Genomic DNA, 26,874 nt, shown 5'->3' with positions numbered 1-26,874 from the left:
GCAGTTTGTGAATTCCTGGGAGGGAGCTGTTTGTCTCGAAAACTCAGTCCTCTTCCCCCTACCATAAGATGTACATGTGCCATCTGGACTGTAGTGCAAATCTCAAACACTGTCTTCGCAGAGATTTAATTGTCGATGGTTCCAAACACTCCATGATATTGGACAAAATATATAGATTTCAGTGGGATTTGCTTCTCACCCAGCCTGCTTAGTGTCAATCACGTTTATCTTCTTTCGTTGACATTCAGCTGTCTTCTTCTCTCACAGTCTCTGGATGAGTTCGGTGGTCAATTTTTCGCTCCTGGACAATTTATTTAATTACATTTCTGTACTGACCAATACTCAAACCTCACTGCTTATCACTTGAGGATGATTTGTAAGTATTAAAGTACTTTGCAGCTTTTAAACTGGAAAAAAATTAATTACAGTATGCTTGTGCAGAGTGTTGGTTTCTCTAGTTTGACAACAGCACATACTAGATGGTGGAAAATTACTAATGTGGCAGAGTACAGTGACAGAATTCTTCCCTTTAAAATGAAAACCTCCCTACAAGCAGAAATTTAGTATAGTGGGTCCTTATTATCCACGGGGGTTTGGTTCCAGGACCATCTGTGGATAACCAAATCTCTGGATGCTCAAGTGCCAGTAAATACAAAGGCATAGTAAATTGGTGTCTCTTATATAAAATGGCAAAATCAAGGTTTGCTTTTTGGAATGTATACTTTTTTTAGTATTTTCAAACTGTGGATGCTTGAATCTGTGGATAAAGAATCTGTGGAAACGGGGGTCTGACTGTATATTGGGATCTATTCCAACCCTGCAGTACTAGTTTTGTTTTTGCAGAGGTATTGAAATAGTCATGTAACAATGTGGACCTTAACCTCCCTGTTCAGATCAGAGTTGGCTAATGAATTTAGTCTCCTCAAAACTTCTAATGTTTTACACTGATATGTAAACTGCCTCTAATTATTCCGAGACATAGCCATGTTAGTCTGGAATATCATTGTGCAAGGGGATCTAGTAGCATCTTTGAGACTGAGTGAAATAAGTTGTAGCATAAGCTTTCCATAGACTTTGTCTACTTCCTCAGATGCATGAAGTGAATCAGTGCCCAGGAAGGACCTTTATAATCAGACTGTATGAATAGCCATCCAAATGCAAAACTTGTGGGTATGTTGCTTAGGGTCGTTTCAAGGCACACAAGAGCTAACAATTATCACGCGATACCAAAAAAATTGGGCTTCGGTTATACACAAGCTTGTCATATAGTTTTATGAGCATGCAACAAGTTTTGTTATTGATATTCCTTTGCGCTGTTATCTGTGATACTGCAACTGAGGTGGGTACTGATTTTTTGGCTTGCACACAAAATAAACACACACACCCATTTCCCGAGTATGTATAACTTGTTCTAGGACCAATTAAAAATGGTGATAATGTATAGCCAGCATGGTGCAGTGGTATGAGTGTTGGACTATGACTTTGGAGATCAGGGTTTGATTCCCTGTTCAGCCATGAAACCAACTGGATGACCATGGGCAAGTCAACTCTCTCTGCCTCAGGGGAAGGCAATGGCAAACCTGCTCTGAAGAAATCCTGCCAAGAAAACCCCATGGGTCACCTTAGGGTCGCCATAAGTCGGAAACGCCTTGAAGGCACACAACCACCAGAAGGTGATGATGGCTCTTTCACAGGTGCAACCACCATTCAAGGCAAAATGGAAGACATGCCCACATAAAAGCTCAAAACACTCCTATAAAGATAAATCCATGCTTCAGGGGCTGCTTCTGCACTGCAGAAACCACCCACTTTGACACCACATTAACTGCCATGGCTCAATTGCTATGGAATTCTGGGAACTAGAGTTTGTTTTTGACACTAGAGTGCTCTGAGAGAGAAGGTTAAGGCAGCCTTAGTCATGCTAAAAAGGGAGGACATTTGGGGAATTCCTCCCGGACGGAAGACAGAAATGGAGGACAGGTCCTGGAAAAGGAGGACTTCTGGTCATCCTGACTTTATAGCCACCTATATAATGGAGGACATTCCAAATATAAAATGCTTTTTAGTCCTGTTCCAAATGGAGGACCATTTTGCAATTCCTCCTGGATAGAAGGCAGGAATGGAGGACAGGTCCTGGAAAAGGAAGACCTCTGGTTGCCCTGGCTCTATAGCCAATGGAGGACATTCCAAAAATAAAAGCTGAAACCCCCTCAAAATGTAAATGTAAAAGCCATGTTTCTTAGTCCTGCTCCAAATGGAGGGCCATTCTGCAATTCCTCCTGGGGAGGAGGTGGGAATGGAGGACAGGTCCTGGAAAAGGAGGACGTGGCTGGAGGCTTTCAGGGGCCCTGTCCCTCCCACCAGGCGGCGTTAACAACGACCCAGGCTCCGTTACTTTGTCGTTTTTCTGAGTGGAGAAGGAGAAAAGTGTGGGTGGGAGAGAAGAGAAGAGAGGCAAGGCAAGCTCAGCTCAGGAGGCGCAGAGGGAGGAGGAGCAGAGGAGGAGTGTGCTGTTGTGTGTGTTGTGTGTGTTTGGGGCGGGGAAAGGGGCAGAAAGCCAGCCCCAAAGTCTAGTCCCGCCTGCAGCCAACTCAGCTGCAGAGAGAGAGAGAGAGAGAGAGAAAGAAAGAGTGGAAAGGAAAGGAAAGGAGAGGAGAGGAGAGGGAACTTCCTTGGAGAGCTGCAGAGGAAAGGGCTGGCTGTTGCTGCAAAGCAAAGCAAAGCAAAGCAAAGCAAAGCAAAGCAAGGGCCTTTCTTCCTAGTGCCTGGCTTGGCTTCCCACCCCACAAGTGGACCCCCATTGCGGTTTTAATCCAGAGTAACAACCTCCACAACATCCTCTTCTTCTGCTTCTGCTGCTTCCTGCCTGGTTGGACTGAGCAAGCTGTGAGTAGAAACTTTGCCATTCCCCCTTTTCCCCTCCTCTCCTGTCCTCTCCCTCCCCATCCCTCCTTTTCCTTCTCCCTCCCAAAATACATTCTGCTTCTCTTTCTAATTATTAGCAACCTTGAAGCCTTTGAGGTAAAAGGTAGCAATACTTGAAGGGACATGGAAATGAAAGCTCCCCAGTTCCTCCATTCATTCTCCAGTTTCTTGCCCTGCTGCTGCAGTATTTCCCAAATGCCTCCTCTTCCTCTTTTACTGTTTGGACTCCCCTCTCCTTCCTTCCCTCCTTCCTTCCTTCCTTCCTTCCTTCCCTCCCTCCTTCCCTTCCTTTTCTCTCTCCTTCCTTCCCTCCCTCCTTCCCTTCCTTTTCTCTCTCCTTCCCTCCCACCTTCCTTCCTTCCCTCCCTCCCTCTCTCCTTCTTTCCTTCCTTCCTTCCCTCTCTCCCTCCCTCTTTTCCTTCCCACTTTCCTTCTTTTCCCCCCCTTTTCTGGAGCCTCAGCATCTTCCACATTGCTTTTGCCTTCCCCAGCTTCTCTGGATAGAAGGGCAAGTTTTGGTGGTGATTGTTCCTGTGTGCCTTCAAAGTCATTTCTGACTTAAAGGCAACTCTATCCTGGGGATCCTTGGCAAGATTTCCTCAGAGGAGGGTTTGCCATTGCCTTCCTCTGAGGCTGAGAGAGTATGACTTGTCCAAGGTCACACACTGGGTTTCCATGGCCGAACTGGGATTTGAACCCTGGTCTCCTAGTCCAAAACCCAAACCACTGTCCCAAGCTGGATCTATTGGAAATAAAGTGCCACTGAGGTCAGGTGGGCTACTAAAAAAGGCAAGCTGAATTTGCTGATGTGTGCTGGAAAGGCACACTTTCTTTATTTTCTTTATTATTGACATCATTTCTTTATGAAAATGGCACTTTGCTGTTGTTGTTGCCTGCCTTCGAGTCATTTCTGACTTCTGGTGACGCGTATCGTGGGGATTTTCTGGGCATGTTTCTCCAGATGGGGATTGCCATTGCCATCCTCTGAGGCTGAGAGAGTGTCACTTGCCCAAGGTCAAAAAGGAAATGCAGGGCAATGTGCCCATACACACAGAAGGTCTCTAAACTGAGTGACGAAAAAGACTAACCAGGTCACACCCAGTGGGTTTTCATGGCCGAGCCAGGATTCGAACCCTGGTCCCCAGAGTCATAGTCCAGCACTCAAACCAGTACACCATGTTGGCTCTCAGAAACCATATCCTCCACCATTAAAAAAAACCCAACCACTCAGACCCCCTCTGGCAACTTGAACATGTTCTTAATCTTTCCGTATCCCTTAGCTAAGAAAATGTTGAGGTTACAATCCTTGCAGACATAGTTGATCTCATTAAGACTTCATTTTGTAGGTTGTGGAAGTAAATCAGTTTTTCAGTGTGGGGGTGGATCAGTTTTCTTGGGGACGGATGGAACAGCAACAAGGCCAGGTTTGAATCCATCCAGTTTAGTCTGACTATAGGAAGGGTTGAACTTTAAGGTTGCATGTGATGCATTTTGATGTGCTGTTTCAATGCAGCAGCAAGTTATTTTTTTCTATGCTACTCCGTTTCTCTGACTTGCTGATAATGGTACAAAGTTTGTCTGTATGCCAGCATGCATGCTTGTGTGTCTCTGTGTTTCTGAATTCCTAAACCTCTGCTGTGCTGCAAAAAAGGAAAGAAAAGAAAATATGTTTCCTCAGTTTGGGGTGTCATTTTGTGTGGCCACCAGCAGAGCCATTCACTAAATTTCAAGCTGAGATTGCTGGTGGGTTGGAGCTATGTTTACAACTAAACATGCAATACGGGGGAGTTCCACTTTCACATCCTTTGCAGCATTACTCCTCTCTCACATCCTGCATTGGATGGCAGAAGAGCTAGCATGCCTATGCCGAGTTGGGAGAAGACAGGGAAGGAACATTGCCGGGAAATAATTGCATCCCTGACGCAAACATGCTCTGTGTCTGTGCTGTGAAGTTATGAAGACTGCCTTGTGCGTTGCCCACTTCGGCATCATGCTTCGGCAGCATCACTACCAGTTAAAATTAAAGGAGCACTGGGCTGTGAAGAGACAGTAAGTGAATTACTGCCTAATGATTTCTATGAAGGCACTGGCAGTTCCAGCTGACTATATTAAAATGCTTTTGCTCTGGTTTTATGTAGGCTTGTAGACTCAGTGTGAAAAGAGATCACAGGGGTTGTCTATTCCAACCAGCAGCCATGCAGGAATACAAAACTAGCACACACCTGAAAAATGGCCATCCAGTGGCCATCTTTTAATGATCTCCCCTCCCCAAAGAAACTCCACCACTTCTCTGTGGCAGAGGTCAACTTTTTTCAATCAATGAGTTCTTCCTAATGTGAAGTCAAAGGCTTTCACGGCCGGCATCCATAGTTTTTTGTGGGTTTTTCAGGTTACATGGCCATGCCGTAGAAGAGTTTATTCCTGACATTTCGCTGGCATCTGTGGCTGGCATCTTCAGGGAATGCTGACCTAGAAGAGAGTGCATATATCAAGTTTTTCCTAATGTTTAGGTTGAATCTTTTTCCTATTTGTTTTTGGTTTTTTGTTTGGATCAGTTTATACTTTGTTGTGTGGTGGCAAGGCATGCGCATGTCTAATTTCTCAGGGTTTTTCCCCCATTTTTTTCCAGATTAGGTTAGATTAATCTGAGGCTGTGATCTTTCCATGCACAGAGCTAGGGCAGGCAAATGGTTTCTGTAGCACCATGCCTGGTTCATTTAAACAAGAGTGTGAAACTAAAAGTTATTCTGGCCTCTACCCAGATCTAGATAACAGTTGCACCCAGTGATACGTGTACAGCCTGGGGCAGTGGGTGGGGATGCATTTTCCCATCCTCACCATATAGCAGGTAGGAATGTATACCCTTACCCAACCTATGAAAGTACACAAGGGTGTTTACAGTGTAATTGTTGCATCTGAATGTACCTTACAGTGCAGCTGTCCATCCCTTCTCTTCCATAAGCTCCTGACCCATCAGTTGAAATTTGTTTATGAATTGAGGTTCTGTGAATAGTTCATCCTTGTTTTATTGAGTTATCTGCCATCATTTTTCTTTCTTAGATGTGCAGATTCATCCATGCACTAAGTTTGGACACACCAAAGAGCTGTGTTTCTTGGAGCTGGTGTGTAAGTGATGGAACTTTTTGAGAGTTCAGAACTCTGATCTGAGTTAAGTTCTGAAATCATTGCTGGCAAAAAGAAAGGCGACATGTGGGCATACGCCATGTGTGAACACCAAAGGAAAGTAGTCCATTGGTTCAGAAAAATAGTAAACAGTTTGGTACATATTTTAAAGTACTAGAGAAACAGTTAATAATAATAGTGACGATTCAGTGTTGAGGTAGAAGAGTCATGTTGTGCTTAAGCTGTTATGGAATTTAAAATATATTTAATATATTTGGCTGCTAATCTGGGATCCTTCTGTGAAGGGTTATCAGGTTTTTCTTGGTTGAGACTCACCTACCATTTGGGTAAGTAGAAAAATACTTAGATTTTTATAGTCGGCTGTGCTAGCCTAGTGGAATTCTGGGACAACCCTGATGACTATGAAAATAGATATGCCTTTTCAGACATGTTTGGATACCTCTGTTGTACAAAGTGCAGTCAGTCCTCCATATCCATACATTTGGTCTACATGGATTCTACCATCCACAGCTTGAAAATATTAGATTCAAGGAAGCCACATTGACTTTACCATTTTATGTGGGAGACACATTTTACTGTGCCATTGTATATAATGGGACTTGGGCTTCTATACATTTTAGTATCGGGGGGAGAGTCAGTCTGGGAATGAAATCTCAGTGGATACCAAGGGCCCACTGTACTCCAGATACAGTGAAGTGGATGGGTTTCAAGAGAAAAAAAAGTTTCCGTGCTTATTTGAATCTTGGCCATAAAAATGTGTTGGCTACACTTCCTGAACCCTGATGATATGATGTATTAAACTTAAACTTACATTAACTTTTGTTGGTGATAACTCTGTAGTATCAAGTTGCGTTCCTTACTACCTTAAGTATGCTTGCAATCACTTAACTACTAGTTTCATCGGGTCTGTACAGCATACTCCTATTGGTGGTTATGAAGTATTATGCTAGGGAATGCTTCAATACAAGGCACTGGTGATAAAGAGTAGGAAATGCCTATTCATCATCATGAGCATCTTCCCTCTCTCAGCCTTGACCAACCTGTGTCATGTTTGTGAGCTGACTACTGATCGAAACACAATGCTGAACCAGACAGAACTTTGTTGGATTCTGAAAAGCCGTTCTTCTATTCTTCAAAAGCCCTCAAAATTCTTTAGATATCTTTTCAGTATACAGCAAAAAATTAAGCATTTGCAGCTGTAAAATAATGAGTCCATATATATATATATATATATATATATATATATATATGGGGGTGCTGTTGCTATGGAAGGCCAGTGATTGGCTCTACCTCCCAGCAAATAAGTAGAATTGGAACCGGTGAAAATAACTGAAATTATGGAGAGTGAGCATTGCTAATCCTTGGGCTCTTTCGGCCCTCTTTAACTTTGCTGGTGGTTACCAGCACCATGGGAATTTCATCAGATTGCTTTCCTGGCTGGAAATAGTTCTTACTCATCACAATTAATGGCAGATATTAATGATGGAAGATGTAACCCAGCTTACTTGAACGGTGCTGGGCCGACAGATCTAGAACTAATCGGTGATCCAAAGCACTTTTACTTGGAAGGAAGTCAGAGGGGGACTTAACACTCAAGTTAGGACATAGAATTATAGCCTAAGGTTAAAATGTTTATTGCTTAGCTCAATGTGTTTCATATTACCTTATTTTGCCTTCAGTGTTCAAAAGAACAGCTTGTGCTAATGAGACCATTTATGGCTTCTTCTACTGTGCTACATCAGTTTGTGACATCTCCTTCACTCTTCATAGCTAGACAGTATGAACTTATGCAGAGTTGGGCTTCTCATAAGACTAATTGGCCTGTTACAGACTGCCAAAATAAAGCTGCTTCAGGTCTCTTTGGAGGTATGCTGTTTAAATGATGCATGCACCCTAAGAATCCGGAAGCTGCACCAAAGCTGCACTCCAGTGCTTAGGAATGGAGTGTGGCTTTGGTGCAACCTCCGGACTCTTAGGACCCATGCATCATTTAAATAGCATACCCCCAAAGAGACCCGAAGCAGCTTTATTTTGGCAGTCTGTAACAGACCATTATTTCAATGAGCATAGGAATCATTAATGATTACTAGGATTAGACTACTGAAGTTGCAAAATACTGGATTGTGTGTACTAGATTTGGGGAACGAGACTGAAATGACATGTGACCTTATAACTCCATGTCCCATAAACCTTCTATTTTCTTCCCTGGCAGTGTATGCAGATTACATTGTGGCTGTAATACTGAATTCCCTTGAATAGAAAGCCTTAAACATGTGTATGGAGGAACATTTCTGGAAAACTACCACAACACAGAGATTAACAGTACAAGTTGTGAGCTGGCGGTAGTTATTTTGAATTGCACCTTGGCCATGGAGTTGTTAGGTGGCTTCTTAGGTAGGCAGATGTTTTTTTCAGCTCTCCAGTTGTGGTATGGAAGTAATTCATACTGGCTTACATTATATTGGCAATCTACAGGAGGTCATATAAAGTGCTCTGACCACTTCAGATACATACCAAAAAACTTAAGTAGTCTATACACCTTAAAAGAGAAGAGTAAAATGGGGGTAGGGGAAATGAATTGTTCTCAGTTGTTGTTGTGTGCACCTTCAAGTCATTTCTGACTAATGGCAAGCCTAAGGCTAACCTAACAGGGTTTTCTTGGCAAGATTTGTTCAGAGGTGGGTTGCCTTTGCCTTCCTCTGAGGCTGAAAGACTGACTTGCCCAAGGTCACCCAGTGGGTTCCCATAGATGAGCAGGGACTCGAACCCTTGTTTTCAGTTCAAAGCACTATACCACATGCTCTTGTTGTATTAGATTAAGTACTAAGTACCTTGTTTAATCAAGTCAAAGTTTTTTAAAATTAGCATTTCCTATTTACTCAAAAAGATGTACTCAAAAATAGGATTATCCTCAACAAAAGGCATTGTAATGCTTTCTGCACTCCAGGATTACCAAACAAAGCCTCTTGCTGTGCAATATTGTCCTTGCATTCAGTGTTGTATGATAACACGTGTTACTCAGCTGTTGCTGATTTCTCAGTGGCACAGACTTCAAAGGAAGGCTGTGAGAGAAAGCTGTGGCAAGAGAAAAAAAGAGGCCATAGTTTCATTGATCTGTCCCATCCAGCTGTTGGCATATTTTCCTTGAATGGCACCTGATAGTTCCTGCATGCAGATAAGGCTAAGAAACCACCACATCTGAAATTAGATCATTAGGACCACCTCAGACAACCAAGTCTTGAGCTGCTTTGTAGTGCTAAGGAAAGCAAGCTAATTATATTCTGTTATGTTAAAGAATGACTTGTGAGTCCCACTTTCTGGAAAAGTATGCCTTGTCTGTTTGTGTGCAGTTAATAAAACAATCATTTCAAAATTAGGCATAGCCTTAGCACTAATGTGAAAAGGGTACAATTGTTTGTGTGTGTTTGTATAGAACTCTAATTGGGGCACATGGCTGTGTTTAATCGTTCTGTCGAAGTTTTAGTATTTATTTAATTTACCCCATCTTTTTCTCAGATTTGGGAAGCAGAATGGCTCACAATATACGTTTCCAATATAAACATACGTTTTAGGTATATCAAATATAAAGACAAAACATTGCATCCTTTTTGCCTGCTCATTCCCAATCAAGTTTACACTGCAAAGAGCACAGGTTTTGCATGCAGGGGCCAAGGTTCCCAAATGAAGTTAGTAGCATTTTTATTTTAAATGACCAGGTATCTTACAAGCCTGTGATTCTCTGTACCCATCTAAATGTAATTGCATAATTAAAATGGGATGGGTAAAAATAAAGGGGGAGGTAAGAAGCAGAATGGGAGTTGGGAGAGAGAACGGGGAAAGAAGTAAACAGTGGAGGAGTGATGAAAACTCCATTTAATTATCCAATTACCTAGCCCTGTGTGAGCAAAATAAGGTTACAAAGGGATTAATTGCTGTTCATCCCAAATAATACTCTACATATTGAGTATCACACAGTAATAGAAACCAGTCCAGAATCAGCATAGAAGGAGATGTCACAATACATGCATAGAGAGAGAGAGACATTGAGAAAGAGAGAGACTCCAAACACTTTCCTTCCTTACAGGCTCACGTGAGGATGGATGCCAGTTTTTCAGGTCTAAAAAGCCTGGCAATCTGAAAGGGCCTTGACTGCTTGACTTCAAACATCTAATTCCCCCACCGCCCTGTTTCCTTCCAAGATTCATTTTTTAGTTCTTTCCTAGACTCATTTTTTAAACTTCTTTCCCATTCTATTGTTTCCTTGTGCTCCAGAAAGTTCTCTTTCTAGCCAAGTTAACAACAGGCGTACAATCCATTTCCTCCATTCGGACATCTTCTGAAACAATAGGCCCTCCTTGTTTTACAAAATGTGACAGGCACCCACTTTAATGGATTAACTACCTAATTATATAGCATATTTATAACTTCAGAGATAATTGGGGTATCTAGTGAGATAGGTAAAATCAGTAGAAAGAAATCTAGGGTTAATAACTTGACAAGTTAATTAAATAATTAATTCCAAGCGCTGGACATTTCATGTAGTCTCCACCATACCTGGTGGTCTGTTCAAGGCTCATCTGAGCAAGTCATAGCTTTCTTCTTCTGATCTCTACCTGTCACACAGGGCCAAAAGATTCAACCCATTGCCAGTAACCTGCAATCTGAAGCTGACTCTGCTCTATATACCTTCCCTCAGAAAGATAAAAGTCATGGGACAGGAGGAATAGCTGGTCCCTATTAGTTAACCAGGCCTGAATGGCCTTAAGTAGAAAAGATACTATTCTAAAGGAGAAGCACATCTATAAGAGTAGAAGCCAGGTGGCTTAACCTTTGTGCTCTTGCTGGCTCATCTGCATTCAGGCATCATTGATAGATTGATGGCCCCCTCTCTACTCAAGGTGTGTAGTACCCAAAGCCAGCCACATTGTTTTGACATATAAAATTCCACAAGAGTCCTCCTTGTCTCTGGTAGTAGAAATCCAGTTATACTAAAGTATATAGTGAATAATATTCTGCTTGACACAGTTGCCTCACTGCTTAATGGATGGGCAGCCCCACCTATGAGCTTGGTTACAATTAAAAATCAAATCTTAGCTTCTTACGTTAATCCCAATGCTTACATTTGAGTAACTGCTCTTAACTCCTGATAGTGGAATAAATGCTTCTTTAAAACCTACATCTATCCTGTCTGCATAAGAAGAAGAGTGAACACCTTGAAAAAGGGAGGTAAACCCTCTTGTGTGCTGCTTTCTTTCATATATTTTTGTTTTCTTCACAAAATCCTCCACTTATTCCAATTTGTTTGATTCTGGCAGAAGAGGATTGAGAGCTAGTGCACATAGTCTTCCTTCTATCTTTCCTCCCTATTTTGTAGGTTAGACTTGGCTTCTGATATGCTTCTGAAAAGTCTGGTTGCCAGGATTTAAAAAATTTTAAACAGCACTTTTGCAGCATCGATTTGTCATTTTTTTCATAGTGGTTGCAGTTGGATTCATTTTGATAGAGAAAGTCGAGGGATTGTGGATGAGGATCCAGTATTACCTTGCCTCAAGAATTAAAAATGAAGTACAGAAATCACATTTCTTTGCAGATTGCCTAACACCTTTTCATTGAGTAACAGTAATAATATTACTATTCTGGTAATGCTTTACCTGCATTTTGAAAATAAATTCTGTTTTTACCTGGTTAATTGTGCCAGTGTAGGTCCCTCTTTTCTTATGCAATTTTATTTTTGCAGCAATGGAGCTAAACTTTTTCTATGGGGAATTTCTTTGCTTTGCCTCAGGGCTTTAAGTTGCAGTTTGCATTAGTGAAGAATACAATATTAAGAACTTGATTTCTCTCTTATGCCAGGGTTTCTTTTTAGGCAAAGTTTGGTTGAGAAATCTGACTACTGAGTAAAGTCAAATTCATCCTGTCAGTGGTGGATGGATGGTTTAGTGTGTTGTTTTCTAGCTGGTAAAGACCCTTTGAGGGTCTAAATATGCTAAAAGCACCAGATTCCATCTGATCTTAGAAGCTAAGCAGTCAGCTTTGGTTGGACTTCAAACAAATACCATGGCTATATTTCAAAGGAAGGAACTGGCAAAACTACCACGGAGTATTCCTTGCCTAAGAAAACCCTATGAAATTTATTGGGTCTCCATAAATTGACAGGTGAGTTTGGCACAAAGACCCTTTACACAGTCAACATGATGTTGTGATTTGAGAGTTGGAATTAGGACTGCAGGAGACTAGGGTTCAAGCCTACTCGGTGATGTTGGGCAAATCACAGTCTTAGGGTAGGGTTGCTATAAGCTGGAGTTGAGTTGAAGGGACATAACAGCAACTAAAATCCCCCCTCCCCCCAGTGTGTCTGAGAGCATCTTTCCTGGTGCATTCTCAAAAACAGATCATTCTCAAAGGTTCAGAAGAAGAGCTAATGAGTGCTTTCAGAATTTAGAAAAGTCTCACATTTTCAGTGCTTGATAGTATTGGGTCAAACAGGTGGTTTAGGCCAGTGATTCCAAACCTTGGACCTCCACCTTTTGTTGGAGTGCAGTCCCTCAGATCTCTGGTGTGTTTCTCATGCTGGCTGGGGCTTCAGGGAGTTGAAGTACAATATCTGCAGTTAGGAGTTATTACTGGGCTTTCTTATTTTCCCATCCTTCCTTTTGTTTTTAATCTTTGGAACTTTCTCTGAAGAATGTTTTTTGGTTTGACTCAATTTTTGCAGCTGTGTATGTATGTACAACTGAGCACAAAAGTTAGAATCATACAAGTTATTGTATTCCTTGTTATCATGTATGGATGTGAGAGCTGGACAGTTAAGAAAGAAGATAGGAAGAAAATCAGTTCATTCCAGATGTGGTGCTGGAGAAGACTATTGAGAAGACTACCATACATAGCCAAAAAGACCAACAGATGGGTTCTAGAGCAGGTCAAGCCAGACATCTCCCTAGAAGCCAAGGTGACAAAACTGAGGCTGTTGTACATTATATACATCATGAAAAGTCATGAATCATTGGAAAAGACCATAATGCTAGGAAAGGTGGCAGGAAGTAGAAAGAGAGGAAGGTTGCATTCTAGATGGATGGACTCTATTAAGGAGGTTATGGGTATGACTTTGCAGGAACTAAGCAGAACACTGGAGGACAGAAAGTCTTGGAGATGTCTCATTCACAGAGTTGCCATTGGTTGTGATCAACTCAAGGGCGGTTAACAACAATAAATATGTGTGTGTATGTATGATGGTTCTTACTGAGAAATGGAAAAATATGGATTAGTGACTTAAAAGAGTCGGGAGCTTACTTTTTTAAAAGGACACTTGAGTTCATGAAGACAGTGGCGTTGATACAACAAGTAAATAGTGTTTATTGCATGAAACATCAGTAATTAGAAATTGTTTATTCTTTTGAAAGGCCCAAAGGACACACGTTCTCCCAATAATGTTTATAACAACACCTTAGCAAGTTGAATTAGCCTCATTTGAGGATGGGCAGATTCTGAAAGGTTTTGATACTGCAGCCAATTAGTGAGTTCATCAGTTATGATATTTGAGCAGGTGATTGCCTGACTATGGGCAAAACAGATGGCCCCTTTGGAGTGGCGTCCCGCCACCCCTTTCCTTGATGTATCAGGGCCATGACAGCCGCATGTTACGGCCCTGATACAGCACTTTGCCAGTGCTAAAAAGAATGGCAAAATGCTGCTCCTTTTAGCACCAATAAAAAGGTGCCCTTGCCGCCATTGCAGCAGGTTTTTGGCACTCCTTTGGCAAAGCGTGTATAAATACTGTCCCAATAGAGTACTGAGACAACCCCCACCATGTGTTTGGGTGTGCAGCATGATGTTGACGCCAGGGCACAGAGCGCCAAAATGCCATGCCCCCATGTTGGTGCTTCAGGCCGGTCTGTTTAATCCCTAAGTTGTTAAATGTTATGCTATACTTTTCTCTTGAGAGATAGTGTAAAAACATTGTACATTGTCTGAAGATTATTCCCTCCATTCTCAGCTTGTTTTGAACCAATCTGAGTCTTACTAACCTAGTGGAAATCTTTTCTGATCTTTAATGGAACACCAATTTATATTGCACCTGGCGATCAGTATATTGGGCTAGCTCTAAGTTCCAGTTAATATGAATGAGTGAAAGGAAGAAGAAAAAACCAGAGAAGAATACTTCAGCTGCCACTACAATTTGAGTCCCCAGATGTTGGCTTTAATAACTAGAGATGATGGAATCTGTAGTCCAGCAATATCTGGGTGGTGTAGAGAGAAGAGAAGCTGAATTAATGATTTGGAACTAAGTGGTAAAATTTTATTTTAAGTATGCTTAAATATGCTGGATACTTGGACATACAGGCTTGTAGACACTTGCCAGCGGACAAACAGTTCAAGTTAGCTTTTTTTTAAGGATGTATTTCAGAAAACATTAATCCTACTATGATTAGGTTGCTGTCCTCATTTGTTTTACTTACATCTCTCATCCCTTAGATCAGCTTCTGTGGGACTCATAGGCAGGCTCCTGTGCAGAGCACTAATTGGGTAGAGAGTTCCACAACAGTAATGATTTAACAGTATTGTATGCCCTCTGGCTTTTCTCTGGGCCTTGCTTCTGAAAGATAGGAGTGGTGAAGTTAACAAAATTCCATCTTGAGACAAAATAGATTCTGTAGAGGTAATGTGCAGGAAACTAAAGTTACTTCTGAACTTCCAGATTTGTAGGCAAAGAAATATTTGCACTGGCTCCCAGAAGCTCATTTGGGCTTCAGTTTTAAAATCCTGAAGCTAACTTATAAAGCCCTAACTGGTCAATGCTTATGGCATCTGACAGACTGCCTTCTAACAGGGAGCAATAAGGGGGGCCCTTGTGTGGTAATGTCCCACTGCAGAGAGGTTTGCATGTCACCTTCCTGTTTGTTCATTCAAGCAGCAAGTTCAAGTAGTCTGATGGAGCAGGTTGGGAGAAAGGCATTTAAGGGTTTGGACAGGAGGGGAGAGCAAGAAGCTGAAATGGAGAAACCAGTCTTTCTTGTGTTTTGTTGGTTTGTGATGGAAGGAGGGGTATAGCTCACATTCTTTTTAAGAAGTATCACTTTGCCCTTCCATTACTTGCAATGAGAGGGAACTCCAAGGCTAATGTCAGTGTCTGATATTGAGACCGTACCACGGAGGACCTGTGTAGTAAGGCTCATTGTAATGCTTACTTTCTGGATGTGTGTCCAGGGGTATAAGAGGTTTGGGCTCTCCCAATGTGATACAAGCATGTCTCCTCTTTGTCACAATGGCGACATCAGGAGAGCACTAGCATTGTACCTTGCCTAGTTTAACAGAGTTTGGATCTTTCTCTCTCCCCAAGACAGATGTCTAGATGTCTTTCTTTGTCTGGAGAAGAAATCTGCAAAATCCTGTGATGCCATTGCATAAATGATAAGACCTTAGTATGAGACTTGGTGGTTTGTCAGATTCGCAATTCATTTCTCATGTGTTTTGACCTGTTGATTGTTCCTTCCTTGTTCTATGTGCCTTCCTAATCCACCTTTGGCTCTCCACTTAGTAGAAAGGTGAGAGATAAATATTTTAAATCAAGAAATGTCTCTGTGTTAATTTCATGGTCATTACCATGACTACTAGAAAAAATAAATCTCTTGTTCAGGAGAGAATGAATCATTATTGTTGGCATCCATCTTTGTGAGCTTAGGCATTGGGAGTGGAGATGGTTGGTTTTAAATTAGATTTTTTTTGGCTGTTGGTTGTTTGATACTGGATTTCTGTGTGGTTTGGGCTTGTTTCTATGATTGTATATTTTTAATTACTTATATGTTTTAAAATAATTATTTTGTTGGGTAATTGTATTTTACTTTTGAGATAATAACCATCTTGGGAGGACATTTTCTTGATAGAGCACATTTGTTTTGACTAATTGAGCTAAACAGATCCAGGCTCATCTGTATAGTCTCTGCCAGGTCTCTTGATCATGCAGGGGTGGAACAAAGGGGCACAGCCTAGAAACTGGCTTTAATGCTATAGAGCCAGTGTGATGTAGTGGTTTGAGTGTTGGACTACAACTCTGGAGATCAGAATTCGATTCCTCACTCGAGCATAAAACCCCACTGGGTGACCCTGGGCAAATCTCATTCTCTCAGCCTGGGAGGATGGCAGTGGCAAACGCTTCTGAAGAAACATGCCAAGAAAACCTATGATAGGTTCTCTTTAAGGTCACTGTAAGTCAAAAATGATTTGGAGGCACACAGCAGAAATGAAATGGGTGCAACTTAAACTGTCTACATGCCTTTCTCCAGGAAAAAAAGAGGCTTGCCTTTCAGTCACATTGGTTGTTTTTTAAATTATTTATTTATTTTGGCTTATGGGAAGTGTTACTTTTTGTGTTAACATGCAAAATCAACAGGCCAGCACATGTGTTTTCTAAGGCTTAGGTGTTTTTAGGTTGCAAACCTCAAGTCCAAATAGCTTACACAAAAGGAAGCCTCTCTATATAATTGAATCACACTGACTGAGGCATCTTCAAGCCCCTTAAAATAGAATCCTCCAAATGAAATTCAATACAATTGAAATTTTGATATCCTGGAGGAAAGAGATTAAGAATTTCCATCTTGGGATTTGTATGTGCATTCTTTTTATTAATCTAACACAGTTGGTTTGCCACCTAGAATATTCTCACACTCCTCACAACTAAGATTCCTTAAAGTATTTCATTTAGGTAAGCACAAGAGACAGTAATCCTTCCAGGAACTATCACCCCCTTATTTGTGTTTGTCTTTAAAGTGATGGATCTGAGAGGCTACTTTGTTAAAAGTAGCTGGATGTCAATCTGATCTAGAGCTTGGTGCAGAACTGGGGGATGACAATGTGTGGCCCCCAGGGCAATCCTAGGGTTCAATTTTTTTTAAATCCCCTATAAATGAAGGGCCATTTTCATCATATTAATGGGGCCTTTCTGGGCTGTTTTACTCTTACAAGGATGGAAACATCACTGAACAATATCCCTGCAGAGATGTTTGCTACATCTTATATGCAGAAGACTGGCAGCCAGTGTGTCATGGACCAGCATCAGCCTACAAACTAGTACTTTGATTGTCACAGACCTAACATGCCTAACCCCCTATACCAGTGATGGCGAACCTATGGCACGTGTGCCAGAGATGGCACTCGGAGCCCTTTCTGTGGGCACATGTGCCATCGCCCCAGCACAGAGTTTGCCAGAGTTTGTTACTAGAAAGCCAGAGGGACATGGCACTTTGCAATAAATAAGTGGGTTTGGGATTGCAGTTTGGGCACTCGGCCTCTAAAAGGTTCATCATCACTGCCCTATACACTACTTTAAGGGCCAAAATCTATGGAGATACATTAGAAGATAAAGATTGAAGATAAAATAAATACTCTTTGCAAATAATACACTCCAACAAAAATGGAAAACATATAGAGATAATTTCTGATACAAAAATGGAGTTAAGGCTATCTAGTCAGGTGTACTCATGCTGCTGCTGATAAATAAGTGGTGAGGACAAAAGTTACAATAGGCCCGATACAGACAGGCCAAAATAAAGCTGCTTCAGGTCACTTTGGAGGTATGCTGTTTAAATGAAGCATGCATCCTAAGAGACCAGAAGCTGCACCAAAGCTGCGATCCAGTCCTTAGGCTTCTGGATCCGTGGTACACATGCATCATTTAAACAGCATACACCTCCAAAGTGACCTGAAGCAGCTTTGTTTTGGCCTGTCTGTATGGGGTCAATAGATATCCTGATCCTAAGACTATACGGGACATAGCAGCCCTAACTCTCTGCACATTAATAAAAGATGTTACAGAAGCCTTAGAATGGTTCCACATTAGATGAGCTTAAGATCAACAAAGCAAATGAACTGAGGGCAGAAATACTGTACTGTGCACCTCTTTTTGGAATGGTTTCCTGGCAAACACCAAAAACTCCTCTGTGGCCCCGTGATTGCAATGAATTCAGTAGAAAATCCTATTGCTTGTGTATAGTGGATACCTAGCAGGTTCTGCCTGCTAAACATGCTGGATCATAGGGAATGCTGGAAGTGCTCTGGACAGAGAAGAACTCTAGTCCATATGCTGTGTCAAGTCTGATTAAATAAAAATTACCTGTTTTGTACTCAAGAGATAATTGCTCTTTTCTATTTCCAACTTGCTGCTAGAGTATTTGTCATTCAAATTGAACCCTGGAAATGGTTTATATCTGGCTGTGATGGCCAAATGTGTTACCTAGAGGAGCTTGGAATCCCTGATTTACTTTACTCATATGACACTTGGTGGAAGATCTTGCTGAGCTTGCCATGGAGAAAATTGCATTCAGTAGAATGACGGTGGGCAGGGAAAAAATGAATCATTTTTTCTTGTTCAAGGGGTCATCTAGATTTATTAAGTGCTGTTAAACTGATGTGACCTTCTCTCCCTATCTCCATTTCCCGGTCTTTTATCTGTTATGTAATAGCCTTATTTGTATACATATGTTTGCAAAGTGTGAGTGAACTGTGCATTATTGTAAAGTTAATTGTAATTAGGAATGTGTATGTGGGGTTACTACAGAGGATGGGAAGTGATGAGGAGGAATTACTGGGTCAGGGTCAATGAATAACATTCTTTTGATGTATTTATGCTACTGCTGTATTTTTTAAAAAGTCTTTAATTAAAGAAGAAAAAGAGCTTGCTTGACCAGCATCGGTATCAGTGATCTGGAAATACAATATGCTATTAGTATATAATCTCAAGCTGCTGCCTTGTTCTGACAGAGCCTACTGCTCGCTTCGCCAACTTCTGTACAGCCATAAAATATTTATTTTGGAAATGCGTAAGGGAGTCATGATGATGACTGGATTTTATTTTTGGTGCCATGTTATGAATACTTAAATATGTGCAATGTACTTTTAGTTGACTTGGTAGATGCTTCTGAAACCTTCCAGATGAGTTTTATTAAGACATCCTCAGGCTGCTTACTTTGGTACAGTAGTTTTTCATTGTGTTTCTTTTGTCACAGGGAAATTTTACAAAGGAATATCCTTTTAATTCCTTCATGGTTATTTACTTATATGAAAATATGTCCTCAAGGACTAAACCAGAAATGGTGATATTAATAAATGAATTTCCTTAGTGCATGTTCATTTTTGTGTTACCTCTGTTTCAGTACAGACAAAAACTGTTATACTGTAATGCTATTTGATTGAGAATATGTCTTGGGAATCTATATATTTCTTTCTAGCTACCACTAACCAGGCTGCTGGCATCAAACTCCCTGTTGTTGTTGTTTTTGTTGTTGTTGTTGTTCTTGTTGTTGTTGTTGTTGTGTGCCTTCAGATAGATTCATCTTTGGGGCCTTCTTGCTAACATTTGTTCAGTGAGAGTTTGGCCTTGCCTTCCAACACAGAGTATGGCTTGCCCATAGTCATGAAGTGGGGTTTCATGGCTGAAACCTGGGTTCCCAGAGTCCTAGTCCAGCACTCAAACCACTACACCACACTTCCCTCAGTCATAGCACATTTCTACCATTAGGAACAGCTAAAGCTGAAAAGAAATCTTGAACAGAGTTCAAAGTTGGTTAGCCAGTTCACCACACTAGCATTAATGGTGGATAACACTGGTGACTTATGTTACTGATGTTGCATTGGGACTTGGGAGCCTTGTTTGTTTATATCCCACCCTTTTTCCAATACTAGACTGAAGTTAAAAGACATTCAATAAACAGCCATATTAAAAACATTGATATGGAACAGTTAAAAAGGCCATTACAACATAGCAGTGATAAAAATGTAGTGTGCCCTATTTAAAAGACCTTTCACAGTGGACAGTTAACAAAGACCTGGGTAAATAAGAACAACTCTGCTTGCCAATAGAATGAAAGCAGAAAAGGGCAGTCCTAGTCTTCTGTGAAGGCCTTCTCCCATGTCCTCGCCAAAGGAGTCCATGATAGTGATGGGACTGAGAGGAAGCCCTCTGCCACAGATCTTAAAACTCAGGCAGGCTCCTATCAAGAAATAGGTTGGACTTAAGCCATATATTAAGCCTTTTACAGGTCATAGCCACCATGACACTTATTGGGCCAGTTAGGAGATTATCACATGAGCCCAGTTCTCGCTGCAGTTGCATTAATGAAAGGAACTGGATATATACACATTTGGTAGAAGTGCTTATTGTATGTGTCTTCAGTTGTGGAATTCAGGCCGTTGCTGCCATCAATGCTCCTGCACTTTTTCCCAGACTGCTCCTAATTCTTCCTTCTTGCCCTATTGCTCTACTCAGCATGCCTTTAGTTTTTTTAATTTTAATTTCTGTTTTTAACACAATTTAGCAACTATAACAATGCAATGGGGGGTGTAAAAGTATGAAAAGGAGAAAACCAGCTTGCTCAAGACTAGGGAAAGAGAGAGGGGAAGAGGGAGAGAGGAGGAGACCACATGACTATCCTATCCCTTAACTGCCTACGGACCAGTTAAAGTTCAGTCACAATGTCATCTGATAAGGTCCACCATAGATGCTGATATCCTGCTTCTATTGCATTTTTCAAGATTCATGTGATACGGTAATCTCCTTACTCTGTTTCCTAGTCCAGCTATTTCACATGATTGTTGTGGGGGTGAAGTGGGGAGTGAACAATGTATGCTACCATGAACTCAGTGGACGAAAGGCAGGATATAAATGTAACAAATAAATAATAGAAAGAACTGTCCTTGAAGTAGAAGTGGGGAATTATCACTGGAAAGGAGGCGAGAGGGAATTATGATCCACATGCAAACTCTTGGTCTTTGAACAAAGCTTGCCAAGGAAATCCCATGATTGGTTCATCTCAGGGCTGCCATAAGTCAGAAATTACTGGGATAAGCTATTTTGGGGTTTGGGGGAAAGGGCAGACCACAACTTCCCACATCCTGCAGCTGTATGGTCACTTAAGATCGAACAGCCATGGAAGAAAGTCAGACACTTCTTGCTCATGGCAAGTTTTTCATTTAAGAAAGCAACGCAAAGCAAACTTCCATACTTGGTTCCTGTTCCACAGGTTTGCTTGTTTTAGTTTGCACATATCTACAATTGTGCAGCCTGACTGTTGGAAGGAAGTTGTATTTCATGTGAAGTCTTCTGAACTTCCTCCCTAGACCCTGCTATTATGGTCAGGAGTTAATTAAGTGAAAGTAGTTGAACAGCCAACTTTTATTCTTTAACCATTATTAATTTTAGCTATTTAAGGAAGGTCACTCTCCTATCTAATATCAAAGAGAATTATACATAAATAATTACTGTGTAGCAGTATTCAGAGAAGTGATATGTGCAAACAGAAACAGAACTTCTTACATGGAAATGTCCAGTTTTGCAGAGGAGAAATGATCACTGAATCAGTGAAATGTATGAAAGATACATGAGGTGCTTTTCAAACCACGTGCTTGTATAATTATAGCCTTAGGAATGTCAAATGCCCATTAGAAAGTATCTTGGAGACTGATCTGGCAAGAAAAGAAAAAAAACAACCCAAAAGCTCTTATTGTGGTCTGTGCTCATAAACAGAGATCTATTTTTTTAATTAAACAAAAGAAACTGCATTGGACAATGGAGAAGAATCTGAGACTGTATGCATATTTGGTTGTTGTTGTTTGCCTTCAAGTTGTTTCTGACTTTTCCTATGTCTGATACCACCTTTACATCTTTTTTTTTGTCATTCTAAAGGTGGTATTAGATAAAAGAAGTCATGTAAATAGAAGGTATATGAGCAAGTGCTTAAGCTTTATTTGAGTGGGCAGCACTCTGACAAGAGTCCACAATACAGCTAATTGCCACATGGTCAGATTGCAGTTCTCATCCTGGCAACAAGTCCTAGTACAAAATAAGAAACTCTTCCCTTTGACTCATCCATGCATCACAGAGAACTTGTAGATTGGGGTAGTGGTGGCCCTGGTCCCACTTCATGCTAGGTAGTCCTGCTGTACTTTCATTCTTTTTGGCACATGTAAAGAACATAGACGTGGGAGAAAGCATGAGTTTTGTTTGTTCATATGACACTGGGGTATACTCAGAAACAGCAAATTGGTGCTTCTAGATCTCTCCCAAATCACAGCATAAAGTCAGAGTGTTGCCTCTATTTGCCATAAAACTAAGGTAAGGTTTGAGTCACATCTTGAGGTTTAGGGATGGGCTTCCTATCAAACATTTAGCCATAAAAGGTATGAATGTCCATACTCTCTCCCCAGTTTCATCACTGGCTTGTAAAAAAGTTTCTGATTCATGTTGAATCCACATCATTTTGTGGATTCCCCCCCCTCGATTTCTCAGGAGGATAAGGACTTCAAGATATCAAACCACAGATAATGCTGGTTATTTTGTAACACTCAGGTCTGTTACAGATTGCCAAAATAAAGCTGCTTTGGGTCTCTTTGGAGGTATGCTATTTAAATGCTGCATGCATCCTAAGAATCCAGAAGCTGCACCAAAGCTGTACTCCAGTGCTTAGGAATGGAGTGTGGCTTTGGCGCGACCTCCGGACTCTTAGGACCCATGCATCATTTAAATACCATACCTCCAAAGAGACCCGAAGCAGCTTTATTTTGGCAGTCTGTAACAGGCCTCAGAGACAACATTACAATCAACATCACCTGTTGAGCAAGAACAAAACCAAGTGGGCTTGGTTTTGTTCATTTATTCTTGTGTACAAACTGAATTATACTAATTAGCAGTGGGTGTTGTATCCATTAAGCTGAATTAATGAGGCTCTTCAGCATGCTTTTTCATTGTTAGCATGCAGTGTTGTTCCTACCCATTGGGATGTATTTGTAAACTGTTCAGTTAAAAGTTCCTTATGCAGTATTAAATTAGGCATCAATTCATGTGCTGGGTGATAGGCTGCATAACACCATCTTTATTCTGTTGTGAGATATATTCTCAACTACCATGAGTTTGCTTGGTTCTGCTGTTTCTCTCCACCATTCCCCAAACCCAGTGTGCATATTTTGATATATTGCCCTCATCTTTAAACACTGCTTGCTGTGGTATCCACAATTTTCAAGTGCATGACAAGCCCTTGTGCATACCTGGTTCCCTATTCTGAATTTAGCCTGTCTTCTCGATGGCAGTTTTCATTCACAAGACTTATTAAAGTTCTTGAGTTTCAGAGTAAGAAAAAATCTTGTGGTCCCTTAAAGACAACATATAAACTTTTGCTTGTGCCATAATATGCGTATGCCATAATAATAATGATGAAAAAATATCAATTTTTAAGGTGCTACAAGACTATTTCTATACTTATATCATGGACCTCCAGGCAGAGACAGTTCTCCACTCATCACCCAAATTTAGCTGCAGTAAGATAAGTGCAAATAACCTAGAGTAGACCATACACTCCACAGAACAATAACAATAACACCTGTGACTAACATTATCATTTTATGAAAAACATTCATCTGTGTGATTTTTAAACACCTTTGCCTGATGAGGTTTGAAAGGTTGTGCCATGTATTTTGTGCGTTTTGGTTGGTCAAATAAAGGTATCACAGTTTTGTGGATTTGGGATGTTATTGTATTTTCCCATATCTCTAATACGGCTACTTCTGAATATGTCAGACCATGCCCTGTGATCTTTACTATACCAACACCTGCCTTTATTTTACAAATTGTTGTTTCTGGGTTTTTAAATAAATAAAAAAACAGGTTGGAGTTAATGCCTGTGTGTGTATTGAGAGAGAGAGAGAGAGAGAGAGAGAACACACACATTTCGCAAATCTGGAACTGAGTAGCCTTGGGTGTTGGTTTGCTTTGGTCTAATGTTTGTTCCCAAATCTTGGTATTGTGTAAAAGTGAGCACACACCCTTTTAAGACACTTAAACTCTGCAAGCTTCATTTAAGTTAACCATCTAGATAATCTACAAAGGTCAGATAACTGAAAAGAGAGGAAAATATAAACAACAAGTTGTATGTCTCTGTTAGGTAAGATGTTATCTTTTGCAGACAGACAGATTAGGAAAACTAATCCCCCCCTTTTTTGGAATGCAGTATAATTTAAGGCTCTCGGCTGCCACCTGGTTTTTGTTTGGATGCTGGTGGTGGTCAATACACCTGATTCAGTTTAAGGAAGCAAATATAAATGCTCAGTAAACACTAGCAGCAGTCTTTTATACAGGAAAAAAAAGGTAAAGAATAACACTTTCTGCCCAGTTTTCTAAAATTATAAATGTTTTAAGCTGTTTAACCAACCTACAGGTAGCATATAGGTATGCATTTATAATATCTTGTTTTTCTCCTAAAAAACTTCCCAGACAATGTGTGACAGAAGAGAATTCTGTCTTCTGGAAGTTAATGTTTACTGAAAGGTGATGCACGTCTGCATCTGTTTGTTAGTTACTGCAGTGACCCATAATAAGTCCAAATCCAAAATCCAATTGCTAGTCCTTGTGTGCATCAACATCAGTAATTTGATTGAGAGGTCTACTTTGAGACTAGCAATTGGATTTATGCCCAGAATCTCTTCTTGGGATAGTCTTCCACAGAGGGACGGTGTAAGGGAGTACACTGTGTGATGTTTTGATTCGCAGGTGCAGAGAGAGGAAGGTGTGGCAGCCAGCGAATGTATCATTTCTTGTGTTGATTGTTGTGCTATGGATACACATCCAGGGAGTCTGTGGCCCGTTACAGACCACCCAAAAGGGGCGGTCTCAGGCCGCTGCCAGTTGCAGCGTGGAGGAGCCGCAGCAGCCAAACCGTGTGACTCCTCTGCGCTGCAAAAAAGGAGCGCGAAAATCGCGCTCCTTCCAGCAACCCGGAAGAGACGTCGCAAGTGCCAAAGCGCGCACTCACGACGTCTCTTCTGGGTTGGGATGTGCGGACGCAGAGCGTCTGCTACGTCAAGATGGCAGCGCCCATCTGTATAGGGTGCCGCCATCTTGACATATTGGTTACGCGCGAGGGGCAAGGCACGTCTGGAACCGCCGCCCCTTGTGTGTAATCGCGGCGCAAGGACGGCGCCTCTTAGGCCCGTCTGTAACGCGCCAAAAATATCTTTATAATTTTAACTGTATATAGAATTGAAATTATAAAGATAATTTTCACATATCCTGTTTTCACGGTTTAAGCTCTCCTCATGATGTACAGTCTATATTCGCAGATTTTGCATCCACAGATTGAGCCATCCAGGACTTAGAAATATCCCCCCCCCCCAAAAAAAAAAACCCAGCTCAAAAAACAAAGTTTGATTTTGTCATTTTATATATGTTGTATACAATGGGACTTGAACATCCAGAACTTTGGGTTTCCATGAGAGGTCCTGGAACCAAACCCCAGCAGATAACCAAGAGCCCACTCTAAGTCTGTTTTGACTCTTAGTGGTTCTCTTGAGGCATTTACCTGAATGTGTGGTAGGCTGAATGGGGACATGGACACTAGGTAAGCCCTGCCCAGCAACCTCAGGGAGTCACATGCTTTGAGCACAAAGGTCTGCGTGACAGGCTTTATAATTGGATAGATGCGGGTACAGAGTTGCTTTGATTCTGTGTGCTCAGTTGAATGTGGCCATAAAGCCCTCTTCAGACCTTCATGCCTGAAGATCTCTGGTTTTGCTGCAATTGTGGGAATGTATAGCTTACTTGTGCACTTACTTCTCTACTGTATTCACCCCTGCATGCGTTCTGGCAAATGCCCGAAGGGGGCTAGTCTCTACTTCCCATCAGGTTCCCCCCCCCCCAAGTTCTCATATAAACATGTGCCTAGTTGAAGGCATAAGACTGAATTTAAGTTTAACAAACTAGATATGTGTCTGTATTGGAAACAAGATAACATTTGAAGCAGAGGCCAAGAAAACAGCAGACTTCAATGTCAGAATTTCAGGTTGCTTCCTAAAATAGATGTTCTATAAAAGCAACTCATGCTATACAGTGAAATTATTGTAGAAGAGAATTCTCACACTAAATGGCTTCTTTCCATTGTTTCAAAATGTAGCCTTTTAATAATTGCATACAGGACATTACCACGCCAGTATACCTTTAACAGGTACTTGGGTTTTTTCTCCCTGTAAATGGGGAACTATAATTATCAGTTCTTTGACACAGAGATAGACATTTTGAAATTAAATCTTACAAACTATTAATAGCTATTATTCATTTGAAGTAATCATCTGCTACTCCTAAGACACTTTTTTTCATGTGCTTGTTAGTGTGAGTCTTTCTGATCAGTAGTCAATCACAGAGATTGAAAATTTACTTTGGAATACAGTGGCAGTGAGAAGAAAGGTTTTTCTTTCACAGGGTTGTCCATCTTTCCTAGGGCTAATCTACACTGACTGTAAAGTCTGGGCAGATCTTGGATTTTCCAGATTTACAGCGACCCTGCTCTTGTCTACACTATTACTATGGAAACTGAAGGAAATCCCAGCAAATTCAACTTAAGCAGGCACACTTTCCCCTGTTCTGAGGTTGGCTTATTGTAAAATGACAGCTCACAAGCTAGTTTCTCTGAATCATTTTTAATCACTTGTCCATAGCTGCTCCACTTTATTATTTCCCCCCTGTTTATCAAGCATGGAAGCATATGCATTTCCACCCTGGTCCAGGTTACTTGTCTATCTTCTTTTTAACCATAGGAGGATTGATATTTGGCCATCACCAAAGCTAAGACAAGCAGTTAATGGAAGGTGCATAAATATCTACAGTAGATATACTGATACTTTGAAGATTATCGCATTGGGTTTGAGGGCTGTTCTCAACACGGCCTGGCAGGAAACGGAACGAGTGGGGGACGGATTTTATCGCACTCACTCGTTCCGTTCCCCCTCTCTTCCCTGCCCATTCCATTCCAGAGGGAACACTTTTTGAGAACT

General features: G+C 41.1%; 1 protein-coding gene across 1 annotated transcript in view; it reads left to right on the top strand.

Moving 5' to 3' along the window:
- The first annotated feature begins 2,630 nt into the window (after positions 1 to 2,630).
- The window catches only part of LOC121931573 (ras association domain-containing protein 8), a 112,797-nt gene continuing 88,553 nt past the window's right edge, over positions 2,631 to 26,874 (top strand). Inside the window, exon 1 of the mRNA XM_042469479.1 lies at positions 2,631 to 2,886. The gene's annotated coding sequence lies outside the window, so the exon portion shown is untranslated. The remainder of the gene's footprint in view (positions 2,887 to 26,874) is intronic.

This window comes from Sceloporus undulatus, chromosome 5, assembly GCF_019175285.1.
Source record: "Sceloporus undulatus isolate JIND9_A2432 ecotype Alabama chromosome 5, SceUnd_v1.1, whole genome shotgun sequence".
Lineage (NCBI taxonomy): Eukaryota > Metazoa > Chordata > Lepidosauria > Squamata > Phrynosomatidae > Sceloporus > Sceloporus undulatus.
The sequence above is the reverse complement of the archived record's forward strand: the minus strand, read 5'-3'. Positions and strand labels throughout refer to the sequence as shown.